Source organism: Enhydra lutris, unplaced genomic scaffold (assembly GCF_002288905.1).
Source record: "Enhydra lutris kenyoni isolate GAN:26980312 unplaced genomic scaffold, ASM228890v2 scaffoldscaffold23, whole genome shotgun sequence".
NCBI lineage: Eukaryota > Metazoa > Chordata > Mammalia > Carnivora > Mustelidae > Enhydra > Enhydra lutris.
The window spans coordinates 11,635,141-11,647,149 of record NW_019154107.1 but is presented as its reverse complement, the minus strand read 5'-3'; the positions used below and the strand labels follow the sequence as shown (position 1 = coordinate 11,647,149).

The 12,009-nt window shown below is 36.3% G+C and overlaps 1 pseudogene; it reads left to right on the top strand.

The window, feature by feature from the left end:
- Positions 1-3,908: 3,908 nt before the first annotated feature.
- LOC111150562 lies at positions 3,909-4,389 on the top strand (annotated as a pseudogene).
- The last annotated feature ends 7,620 nt before the right edge of the window (positions 4,390-12,009 follow it).

Here is a 12,009-nt window from a genome sequence, read left to right as displayed (position 1 = left end):
CAAAAGACACAGTGTGGTGGAATGGATAAAAAAACAAAATCCATCTATATGCTGCTTACAGGAGACTCACCTCAGACCTAAAGACATGTACAGTGTCTGAAAGTGAAGGGACAGAAAAACATACACTGTGTTTCCATGAAGCAAAAAAATAAATAAATAAAACCAGCTAGGGTAGCAATACTTATATCAAACAACAGAGACTTTAAAACAAAGACTGTAACAAGAGACAAAGAAAGGTACTGCATAATGATAAAGGAATCAATCCAACAAGAAGATATAACAATTGTAAATATCTATGCATCCAACCCTGGAGCACCTAAATACATAAAGCTAATATTAATGTACAGAAAGAGAAATTGGCAATGTATAAATAGTAAGGAACTTTAACACTCAACTTATATCAGTGGAAAGATCATCTGAACAGATAATCAACAAGGATGCAATGTGTTTGAATGACATACTGAACCAGAAGGACATAACAAATATATACAGAATATCCCATCAAAAACCAAATACACATTATTTTCAAGTGCACATGGAATATTCCCCAGAATAGATCACATATTATGTCATAAAACAAGTGTCAATAAATGTAAGATGACTTAAATAATGCCATGCATCATTTCTGATCACAATGGTATAAAACTCGAAATAAATCACAAGAAAAACACTGGAAAAAATATAGGAACTGAACAATATGACACTAAACAATGGGTCAAGAAAACAATCAAAGAAGACAATAGTGGCACCTGGGTAGCTCAGTTGGTTAAGTATCCAACTCTTGATTTCAGCTTGGGTCATGATCTCAGGGTTGTGAGATTGAGCACTGTGTCAGGCTTAGCACTCAATAAGGAGTCTTCCTGAGATTCTCTCTCTCTCTCCCCATCTGCAAACCACTCCCCCATCTCGTGCATGAACTTGTTCTCAAATAACTAAAACATTAAAAAAAGAAGAAATTTAAAAATACATGGAGAAAAATGAAAATGAAAATGCAATGGTCCAAACACTTTGGAACAGGGTGAAAGCAGTTCTAAGAGGGAAGTATATAATGATACAGGCCTACTTCAAGAAACACGTAAAAAGTTCAAATAAACAATCTAACCTTACATATAAAGGAACAAGAAAAAGAAGAATGAAGCCCAAGGGGAGGAGAACAAAGGAAATAATAAAGATCAGAGAAGGGGGAAAAATGCCATAGAGACTTTAAAAAAATAAAAAAAAATCAATGAACTCAAGAACTGGTTCTTTGAAAAGATGAACAAAATCGACAAAACTTTAGTCAGACTAACACTGAAAAAAAAAGAGAAAGGACCCAAATAAATAAAAACAAAAATGACAGGAGAAATAATAACTGATACCACAGAAATACAAAGGATTATAAGAGAATACTAAGAAAAATTACACACCAACCAACTGGATAACCTAGAAGAGATGATTAAATTCCTAGAAATATATAATATCCCAAAACTGAATCAGGAAGAAAGAGAAAATCTGAACAGACTTAAAATTGAATCAGTAATCAAAACACTACCAAAAAAATAAAAGTCCAAGACACATTGATTCACAAGTGAATTCTACCAAACATCCTCAAAATATTCCAAAAAGCAGAATAGGAAGGAAAGCTTCCAATTTCCAAGCTAACATTACCCTGATACTAAAAGTAGACAAAGATACCACAAATAAAGAAAACTACAAGCCAATATCTCTGATGAACAGAGATGTAAAAATCCTCAGGGAAATACTAGTACAACAAATCTAATAATACATTAAAAAGATCATTCACCACAATCAGGTGAGATTTAGTCCTGGGATACAAAGATAACACAGTACTTGCAAATAAATCATCATCATACACCACATCAACAAAGGGTATAAATCATATAATCATCTCAATAGATGGAGAAAAAGCATCTGACAAAATTCAACATGACTTCATGATAAAAACTCTCAATAGAGTAGGTTTAGAGGGAACATACCTCAACCTAGTAAAGATCATATGAGAAAAACCCACACCTAACATATTCAATGGTGAAAAACTGAGAGCTTTTCTTCTAAGATCAGGAACAAAACAAGAATGTCCATTCTCACCACTTTTACTCAACATAGTACTGGAAGTCTTGGCAACAGAAATCAGACAAGAGAAAGAAATCATAGGTATCCATATTGGTAAAGAGGAATTTACTGGCACTATTTTCAGATGATATAATACTATATATTGAAAATCCCAAAGATTCCAACAAAAAAAACTACTAGCAGTAATAAATGAATTTTAGTTCCAGGATATAAAATTAATACCCAGAAATTAGTAACATTTCTATCCCCTAACAGTGAAGTCACAGAAATAAAAATTTTAAAAAAATTTATAATTGCACCAAAAAAGAATAAAACTAGGAATAAAATTAACCAAGGAGGTGAAAGACCTGTCCTCTAAAAACTATAAAACAACTGATGAAAGAAATTAAACATGACACAAATGGAAAGATATTCCATGCTCATGAATTGGAAGAACCAATATTGTTTAAATGTCTATACTACCCAAAGCAATACAGAGATTTAATGCAATCCCTATCAAAATATCAATAACATTTTTCACAAAACTAGAGTAATATTAAAATTTGTATCAAACCACAAAAGACCCCAAATAGCCAAAGCATTCCTGAGAAAGGACAAAGCTCGAAGTATCAAAGTCCCCAATTTCAAGATATAATACAAAGCCTTAGCAATCAAAACAGTACGGTACTGGCACAAAAATCAGACATATAGATGAATGGAACAGAATAGAGACTTCAGAGATAAACCCACACCTTTAGGGCCAATTAACCTATGAGAAAAAAAGGTAAGAAATAGAAGGGGGAACAGTCTTTTCAGTAAATGGTGTTGGGAAAACTGGACAGCTTCATGTAAAAAAAAAAAATCATACTATTCCCTAACACCATATACAAAAATAAACTCAAGTTGGATTAAAGTCCTAAATTTGAGACCTGAAATCATAAAAACCCTAGAAGAAAACACAATAAAGTCTCTGACATCAGCCATAGAAACATTTTTCCAGATATGTCTCTTATAGCAAGGGAAACATAAGTAAGAAGAAACTATCAGGACTACACCAAAATAAAAAATTTTGCAGAACAGAGGAAACCATCAACCTAACAAAAAACCTACTGAAAGGGAGAAGATATTTTCAATTGATACATTCAATAAGGATATTTGGGGTTAATAACCAAAATATAAAAAGAAGTTATGTAAGTGAAAACCAAAAAAAAAAAAAAAAAAAAATCCCATTAAAAAATGAGCCAAGGGGCACCTGGGTGGCTCAGTTGTTTAAGCAACTGCCTTCGGCTCAGGTCATGATCCTGGAGTCTCAGGATCAAGTCCCACATCAGGTTCCCTGTTTGGCAGAGAATCTGCTTCTCTAGCTGACCTGTCTCCTCTCATGCTCTCTCTGTCTTATTTTCTCGCTCTCTCTCTCTCTCAAATAAATAAATTTAAGAAATCAAATCTTTAAAAAAAATGGGCAGAGGACCTGAATATATATTTGCCCAAAGAAGACATACAGATGGCTACAGACACATGAAAAGTTGCTCAACATCGCTAATCAGGGAAGTGCAAATCAAAACCACAATGAGATATCATCTCATACCTATTGGAATGGCTAAAATCAAAAACACAATAAATACAGAGTGTTGATGAAGATGTGGAGAAAGAAGAACTGTGCATGGTTGGTGGGGATGTAAATTGGTAATGCCACTATAGAAAATAGTATGGAGGTTCCATAAAAAATTCAAATTAGAGGCCAAGTCACTGAGCCACCACCTTCCTCTTGAGTACCCTTGCTTCCTAATGCTCGGTTCTCCACACCCCAAACCCCCACCTTCTTCCACCACTGCCTTCCGCAGGAATTGTATTGTATGTCTGCTATTCAGAGCCTCCATTCTTTCGACCCCTTTGCTGATGCAAGTAAAGGTGATTATCTGCTTCCTGCTGGCACTGGGGATTATTTCCATATAAGAATTCAACAGAGAAATGGCAGGAAGACCCATACTACTATCCAAGAGATGGATGATGATTATGATAAAAAGAAACCAATGAAGGTGTATAAGAAGAAATTTGCCTGCAATGGTACTATAGTAGAGCATCCAGAATATGGAGAAGTAATTCAGATACAGGGTGACCAGCACAAGAACATATCCCAGTTCCTGGCAGAGACTGGACTGGCTAAGGATGACCAGCTGAAGGTTCATGGGTTTTAAGTGCTTTTGGCTCACCAAAGCTTAAGTAAGGATTTCCTTGCAATGAGTAAAATTTCCCTTCTGTCCCTTGTCACAAGTTTAAAAAACTTCACAGCTTGTATAATGTAGCCTTTTGGGATCTGCTTTTAACTTGGACTAATGTAACTCTTTCATGCAATAAACTGCAAAGAGCAAAAAATGTTCAAAACAGAAATACTGTATGATCCAATAATTCCACTATTGGCTATTTACACAAAGAAACTGAAAACACTAACTGAAAAAGATGTATGCACCCCTATGCATATTGCAGCATTATTTACAATAGCCAAGACATGAAAACAGCCTAAGTGTCCATGCAGAGATGAATGGATAAGGAAAATGTGATATATAATAGAATATTATACAATCATAAAAAGGATGGCTTCATGTCAGTTGCAACAACATTAATGGACCTAGAGGGTACTCTGTTAGGTGAAATAAGTAAGGTTGAGAAAGACAAACACCATATGATGCCATTTATGAAGAATAAGCAAAACAAAAAACAGAATCAAACCTATAAATGCAGAAGACAAGCTGATGGTGGCCAGAGGACAAGAGGGTAGATGGTTGGACAAAATGGATGCAGGGAGAAGGTAATACAGGCCTCCAGTTATAGAATGAGCAAGTCATGGGAATAAAAGGCAGAGCATAAGGGACAGTCAGTGATATTGTAATAGTGATGTAACAGAACAGATGGTAACTACATATGTGGTGAACATAGCATAATGAATAAACCTGTAAAATCACTAACTTGCAAACCTGAAACTAATGTGACATTGTATTTCAACTCTATTCAAAATAAAAATTTTAAGTGTAAAAAAAAACACCAGCTGACATCACAGAAATACAAAGGATCACAAGAGATTACTATAAAAAATTATATACCAACAAACTGGACAACCTAAAAGAAATGAATAAATTCCTAGTAGTATACAACCTTCCAAAAAAAATCAGGAGGAAATAGAAAATGTGAACAGACCAATTACTAATATGAATTGCATTGGTGATTTATAAACTACCAAGAAATAAAAGTTTATGACCATAATGATTTACATATGAACTGTACCAAACATTTATTTATTTTTAAAGATTTTATTTATTTGATAGAGAGAGAAAGAGAGGACAAGCAGGGGGACCAGCAGCCAGAGGGAGAGGGAGAAACAATCTCCCTGCTGAGCAGAGAGCCCAACATGGGGCTTGATCCTAGGACCCTGGCATCATGACCTGAGCCAAAGGTAGATGCTTAACTGGTTGAGCCACCCAGATGCCCCATTCTACCAAACATTTAAAGAAGACTTAATACACCTATTCTCCTCAAACTACTTCAAAAAAATAGAAGAGGAAGGAAAGCTTACATTTTATGAGGCTAGCATTACACTGATACTAAAAGTAGACAAAGCCACTAGACACATATAAAAACTAAGGACAATATCCCTGATGAATATAGATGCAAAAGTCCTTAACAAAATATTAGCAAACCAAATTCAACAGTACATTAAAAGGATCATCTACCACAATCAAACGGGATTTATTCTGGGGATGGAAGCATGGTTCAACATTTGCAAATCAATCAATATCATATACACATCAACAAAATCAAGGATAAAAATCATATAACCTGGCGCCTGGGTGGGTCAGTGGGTGAAGCCTCTGCCTTCGGCTCAGGTCATGATCTCAGGGTCCTGGATCGAGTCCCGCATTAGGCTCTCTGCTCGGCAGGGAGCCTGCTTCTTCCTCTCTCTCTCTCCGCCTGCCTCTCTGCCTACTTGTGATTTCTCTCAGTCAAATAAATAAATTAAAATATTTTTAAAAAATACTAAAAAAATCATATAAACATCTCAATAGATGCAGAAAAAGAATCTGATAAAATTCAATAACGATTCATGATAAAAAGTCCCAACAAAGTGGATTTAGAGGGAATATACCTCAACATAGTAAAGGCCATATATAAAAAACCCACAGCTAACAACATACTCAATTTCTTCTAAAATCAGGAACAGACAAGGATGTTCACTCTTACCAGTTTTATTCAACATAGTTTTGGAAGTGCTAGCTACAGCAATCAGATAAGCCAAAGAAATAAGAGCTATCTGTATTGGTAAAGAGGAAGTTAACTATCACAATTTGCAGATGACATGATACTGTACAAAGAAAACCTTAATAACCCCATAAAAAAGCTTCTAGAGGCACCTGGGTAGTTCAATGGGTTAAGCCTCTGCTTTCATATTACTGAGTTCAGTAATTATAAAATACAAAACTAATACCCAGAAATCAATAACATTTCTATACACTGGTAATGAAATAGCAGAAAGAAAAATTAAGAAAACAATTCCATTTAAAATTGCACCAAAAAAGAATAAACTTAACCAAAAAGTTGAAATACCTGTCTGCTAAAAACTATAAAACACACTGATAAAAGGAATAAAAGATGACACAAAGAAATGGAAAGATAGTCCATGCTCATGGATTGTAAGAAACAATATTGTTTAAATGTCCATAATACCAAAAGCAATACAGATATTTAATGCAATCCTTATCAAAACACCAACAGGATTTTTCACAAAATTAAATAATGTTAAAAGCTGTATGGAAGCACAAAGTACCCAAAACAGCCAAAGCAATTTTGAGAAAAAAAAAAAAAAAAAAACCATGCTGGAAGTATCACAATCCCAGATTTCACAATATACTACAAAGCTACAATAATAAAAACACTACAGTATTGGCAGAAGAACAGACACACAGATCAAAAGAGCAGAATTAGAACCCAGAAATAAACCCATATGTTTACAGTCAAGTAATCTACAACAATGGAGAGAAGAATATACAATGGGGAAAAGGCAGTCTCTTCAACTAATGGTGTTGGGAAAACTGGACAAAAACTGCAAAAAAATGTTCACCATCACTAGCCATCAGGGAGATTCAAATCAAAACCCATTGAGATACCACCTTACACCAGTTATAATAGCCAAAAATAACAAGACAGTAAACAACATGTATTGGAGAGGATGTGGAGAAAGGGGAACCCTCTTACACTGTTGGTGGGAATGCAAATTGGTGCAGCCACTTTGGAAAACAGTGTGGAGATTCCTTAAGAAATTAAAAATAGAGCTACCCTATGACCCTGCAATTGCACTACTGGATATTTACCCCAAAGATACAGATGTAGTGAAAAGAAGGGCCATCTGTACCCCAATGTTCATAGCAGCAATGGCCACAGTTGCCAAACTGGAAAGAACCAAGATGTCCTTCAATGGATGAATGGATAAAGAAGATATGGTCCATATATACAATGGAGTATTATGCCTCCATCAAAAAGGATGAATACCCAACTTTTGTAGCAACATGGATGGGACTGGAAGAGATTATGCTGAGTGAAATAAGTCAAGCAGAGAGAATCAATTATCATATGCTTTCGCTTATTTGTGAAGCATAAGGAATAACACGGAAGACATGGGGAGATGGAAAGAAGTGAGTTGGGGGAAATTGGAGGGGGAGATGAACCATGAGAGACTATGGACTCTGAGAAACAAACTGAGGGTTTTGGAGGGGAAGGGGGGTGGGGAGTTGAGTGAGCCTGGTGGTGGGTATTATCAAGGGCACATATTGTATGGAGCACTGGGTGTGGTGCATAAACAATGAATTCTGGAACACTGAAAAGAAACTTTAAAAAAATAAATAAAATTTTTTTAAAAAACTACAAAAAACCCCCAAACTGGATCACTTTCTTACACAAATTAAAATGGATTAAAGACGTAAATATGAGATCTGAAACCATAAAGTTCCTATAAGAAAGCAAAGGCAGGAATTTTTTTACATCTTATAGAAACATTTTTCTAGATATGTCTCCTCTGGCAAGAGAAACAAAATGAAAAATTACTGGGACTACACCAAGGTAAAAAGCTTTTGCAATGTGAAGGAAACTACCAACAAAACAAAAAGACAGCTATTGAAGAGGAGAAGATAATTGCAAACAATTGATAAGGGGTTAATATCCAAAGTGTATAAAGAATGTATACAACATCAACACCAAAAAAAACCCCATAGAATCCAATTTAAAAAAAGGTAGAAGCCCTGAATAGACATTTTTCCAAAGACAACATACAGATGGTTAATGGATATATGAAAAGATGCTCAGCATCACTAAAAATCAGAGAAATGCAAATCCAAACCACAATGAGATATCACCTCACACCTGTCAGAAAAGCTAAAATCAAAAAGATGAGAAATAGCAAGTGTTCATGAGAATGTGGAGAGTAACCCCTTGTGTTCTGGTGGTGGGAATGTAAGCTGGTATAGCAACTGTAGAAAACAGTATGGAGGTTCCTCAAAAAATTAAAAATACAAATTCCATGTGATCCAATAATTTCATTACTGGGTATTTACCCAGTGAAAATAAAAACACTAATTCGAAAAGATATAGGCACCCCATGTTTACTGAAGTATTATTTACAATAGCCAAGATATGGAAGCAATCTAAGTGTCCACAGATATACAAATAGATAAGGAAAATGTGATACATATATAATGAAGGATTACACAGCTATAAAAAAGGATGTGATGACATGAATGGACCTATAAGGTATTATGATACGTGAAATAAGTCCATCTGAGAAAGACAAATACGATATGAGTTCATTCATACGTGAAATCTAAAGAAAAACAAATGAATAAACAAATAAGCAAAAAGAATCAGACCTATAAATACAAATAACAAACTGATGGTTGCCATAGGGGAAGGGGCGGGGGGGCGGGTAGGCAAAATGGCTGATAGTGAGTGGGCAATATGGGCTTCCAACTATGGAATGAGTAAGTCACAGGAATAAAAGGACAGCACAAGGAATATAGTCAATGATATTATACTAGTTTGTACAGTGGCATATGGTAGCTACACTTGTGGTGAGCATAGTATAAGATAGAAATTTATCAAATCACTATGTTGTACACTTGAAGCTAATATAATATTGTGTATCAACTACATTCAAATAATTTTTAAATTGTGATTTAAAAATACTTTGCCCCTACTCTCCTAGAACTTACATTCTAACGGGAAATAGGTTCCAAGAGTCAGGAAGTCAGGAAAGCCTTTTCCAATAGGACGATGGCTTGACTAAGATCTTTAGTGAGTAGGTATTGATGAAGTGATGAGAGAAGGCAAGAACATTCTGTGCAAAGGGAATGCATGCAAAATGGCCTTGGGTGAGCATGGGTCATAGGATTAGGCTCCAGAGGTTGGTAGAGACATGTTAAGGACTCTGCTTTCTCCTATAGGAAGCAATGAAATGTTTTATGTGATAGAGGGACAGGATCAGATCTGCATTTCTGGAAGATCTGAAAGATCACTTTAGCTATAATATAATGAAAAACTAGAGGATACATTAGAAGATCAGAATGGGGACGCCTGGGTGGCTCAGTTGGTTAAGTAGCTGCCTTCGGCTCAGGTCATGATCCCAGCGTCCTGGGATCGAGTCCCACATCGGGCTCCTTGCTCGTCAGGGAGCCTGCTTCTCTCTCTGCCTCTGCCTGCCATTCTGTCTGCCTGTGCTCGCTCTCTCTCCCTCTCTCTCTCTGACGAATAAATAAATAAAATCTTAAAAAAAAAAAGAAGATCAGAATGGATCATTAAGAGGAAACTGCAGTGGTTCAAACTGTAGATGACGGTTGTTTCATATAGGCTGATAGCAGCAGACTGAGGAAACAAAATACTGGATTCAATATAAGGAAGGGGAAAGAGAAAAATTCATAGATGGCCTATGGGATAAATTATTGTTGAATCATTTGTGTGGCAATGGATTCAGGTGTTCTACACAACTTAGGAGACAAATCTTTGTGCTGAAAATGGAGACTATTTCCATTGTCATGGGAAAGGACAAAGAACAGGTAAAAGAACAGGTAAATGTGTAAGTTTGGAGGCAGGAAGGTGGATGGATTTCCATCCAATTAATTTTGTTCACCATGAAGAGAGAGGTAAATTTAAGTCCTAAGAATGAAGATGATCGTGGTGAGGTGGTTCATTTATAGCTAAGTGAGAAAAGTTTGAAAATATAGCTGAATGTAAGACTAGACAAACTTAGAAAAATCCTGGCCAATGGGCTTCTGATCCCAAGGGTCAAAGTAAATTCTCCATCAATGAAAGGCCTTCTTGTACCATGCAGAAAACCATCACTCTCTCCATACTTTTGAAAATTTCAACTAGATTTTAGAAGAAACACTGGGGTAAATGGAAATAGGATAACATGTCTCTTTCTCTGCTATACTGAGTCTGGCACCTAGGGAAGAATGGCATACACATGCCAAACATTAAAATATTTATGCTGATTCAGTGCCATGGGGCCACATAAAAGGAAGTTACAAAACATTAGCTTAAAATGAATTTTCCTAGGAGGGCAGTTGAATACTGACAGAAGTAAGTAGATGAGACCTGGTAGAAACTCATAGATACCTCCTGAATACTGAAGGGTAAGGTTTGGAGGTGAGGGTGAACTGTGGGAATAACTTTTGTTACTGAATTCAATAGTAATAAAAAACATTCATAGTCAAATCTTAGAAGTCACCCAGTGAAAGCATCAAGGAGGGGACTACAGGTGACCACATCAGTTATTTGGTACAAGTGCAGGGATATTTGTTAAAGCTTGGGGATCTCAGAAATCATCACATACAGAGAAGAAGAATCTCAACAGGGACGGCATTACTCACAACTCTCCATTTCTCCATCTCTCTGGTTGCCAAAGCTTTGAAATGTCTATCGTCTCACCTAATGTGCTACCTGTGTCCCACCTGCATGTAAGGCCATGTACTGTCCTCTCAGGGTCAAAGAGGTGATGCAGGAGGAATCCTCCTACCAGGTCAGGGAAAGCCACTTAGAAATGCACAGAGCAATCAATAAAAGTCCAAAATTGAGTTAGTGGAGAGAACATATTAAAAGATGCAATGGAACAGCACAATTTTAAAAGTATTAGTTACGGGATGCCTGGGTGGCTCAGTTGGTTAAGCAGCTGCCTTCGGCTCAGGTCATGATCCCAGTGTCCTGGGATCGAGTCCCACATCGGGCTCCTTGCTCATCAGGGAGCCTGCTTCTCCCTCTGCCTCTGCCTGCCATTCTGTCTGCCTGTGCTTGCTCTCTCTCCCTCTCTCTCTCTCTGACAGATAAATAAATAAAATCTTTAAAAAAAAATAAAAATAAATAAATAAATAAAAGTATTAGTTACAAACCACATAAGTAAAAATTAGAAAGCATCTTCCATTTTAATAATTTTGTAGTATCAAGTTTCCTCAGAAATATTAAAGGAATTGGTAAATCTCTGCCATAAAAATGTTAGCCAAAATAAAACAGAGAGTCATACTAATTAGTCACTAGACAGAAAAACCAAAATATCAACTCCTGAGATGTCCAAAAGACAGGCAATTAAGTCTGATATCTATTTTTAATAATAATTGCTTGTAAACTAGGAATAGGAGATACTACTACAGCATGATAAAGTGTATTTGTCCCTAACAAGGAGCTAACACCATATTAAATACTGAATAGAGGGGCACCTGGGTGGCTCAGTGGGTTAAGCCTCTGCCTTCGGCTCAGGTCATGATCTCAGGGTCCTGGGATCGAGCCCCGCATCGGGCTCTCTGCTCAGCAGTGAGCCTGCTTCTTCCTCTCTCTGCCTGCCTCTCTGCCTACTTGTGATCTCTCTCAGTATTTTTTTAAATTTTATTTATTTATTTGACAGAGAGAGAGAGAGAGATCACAAGT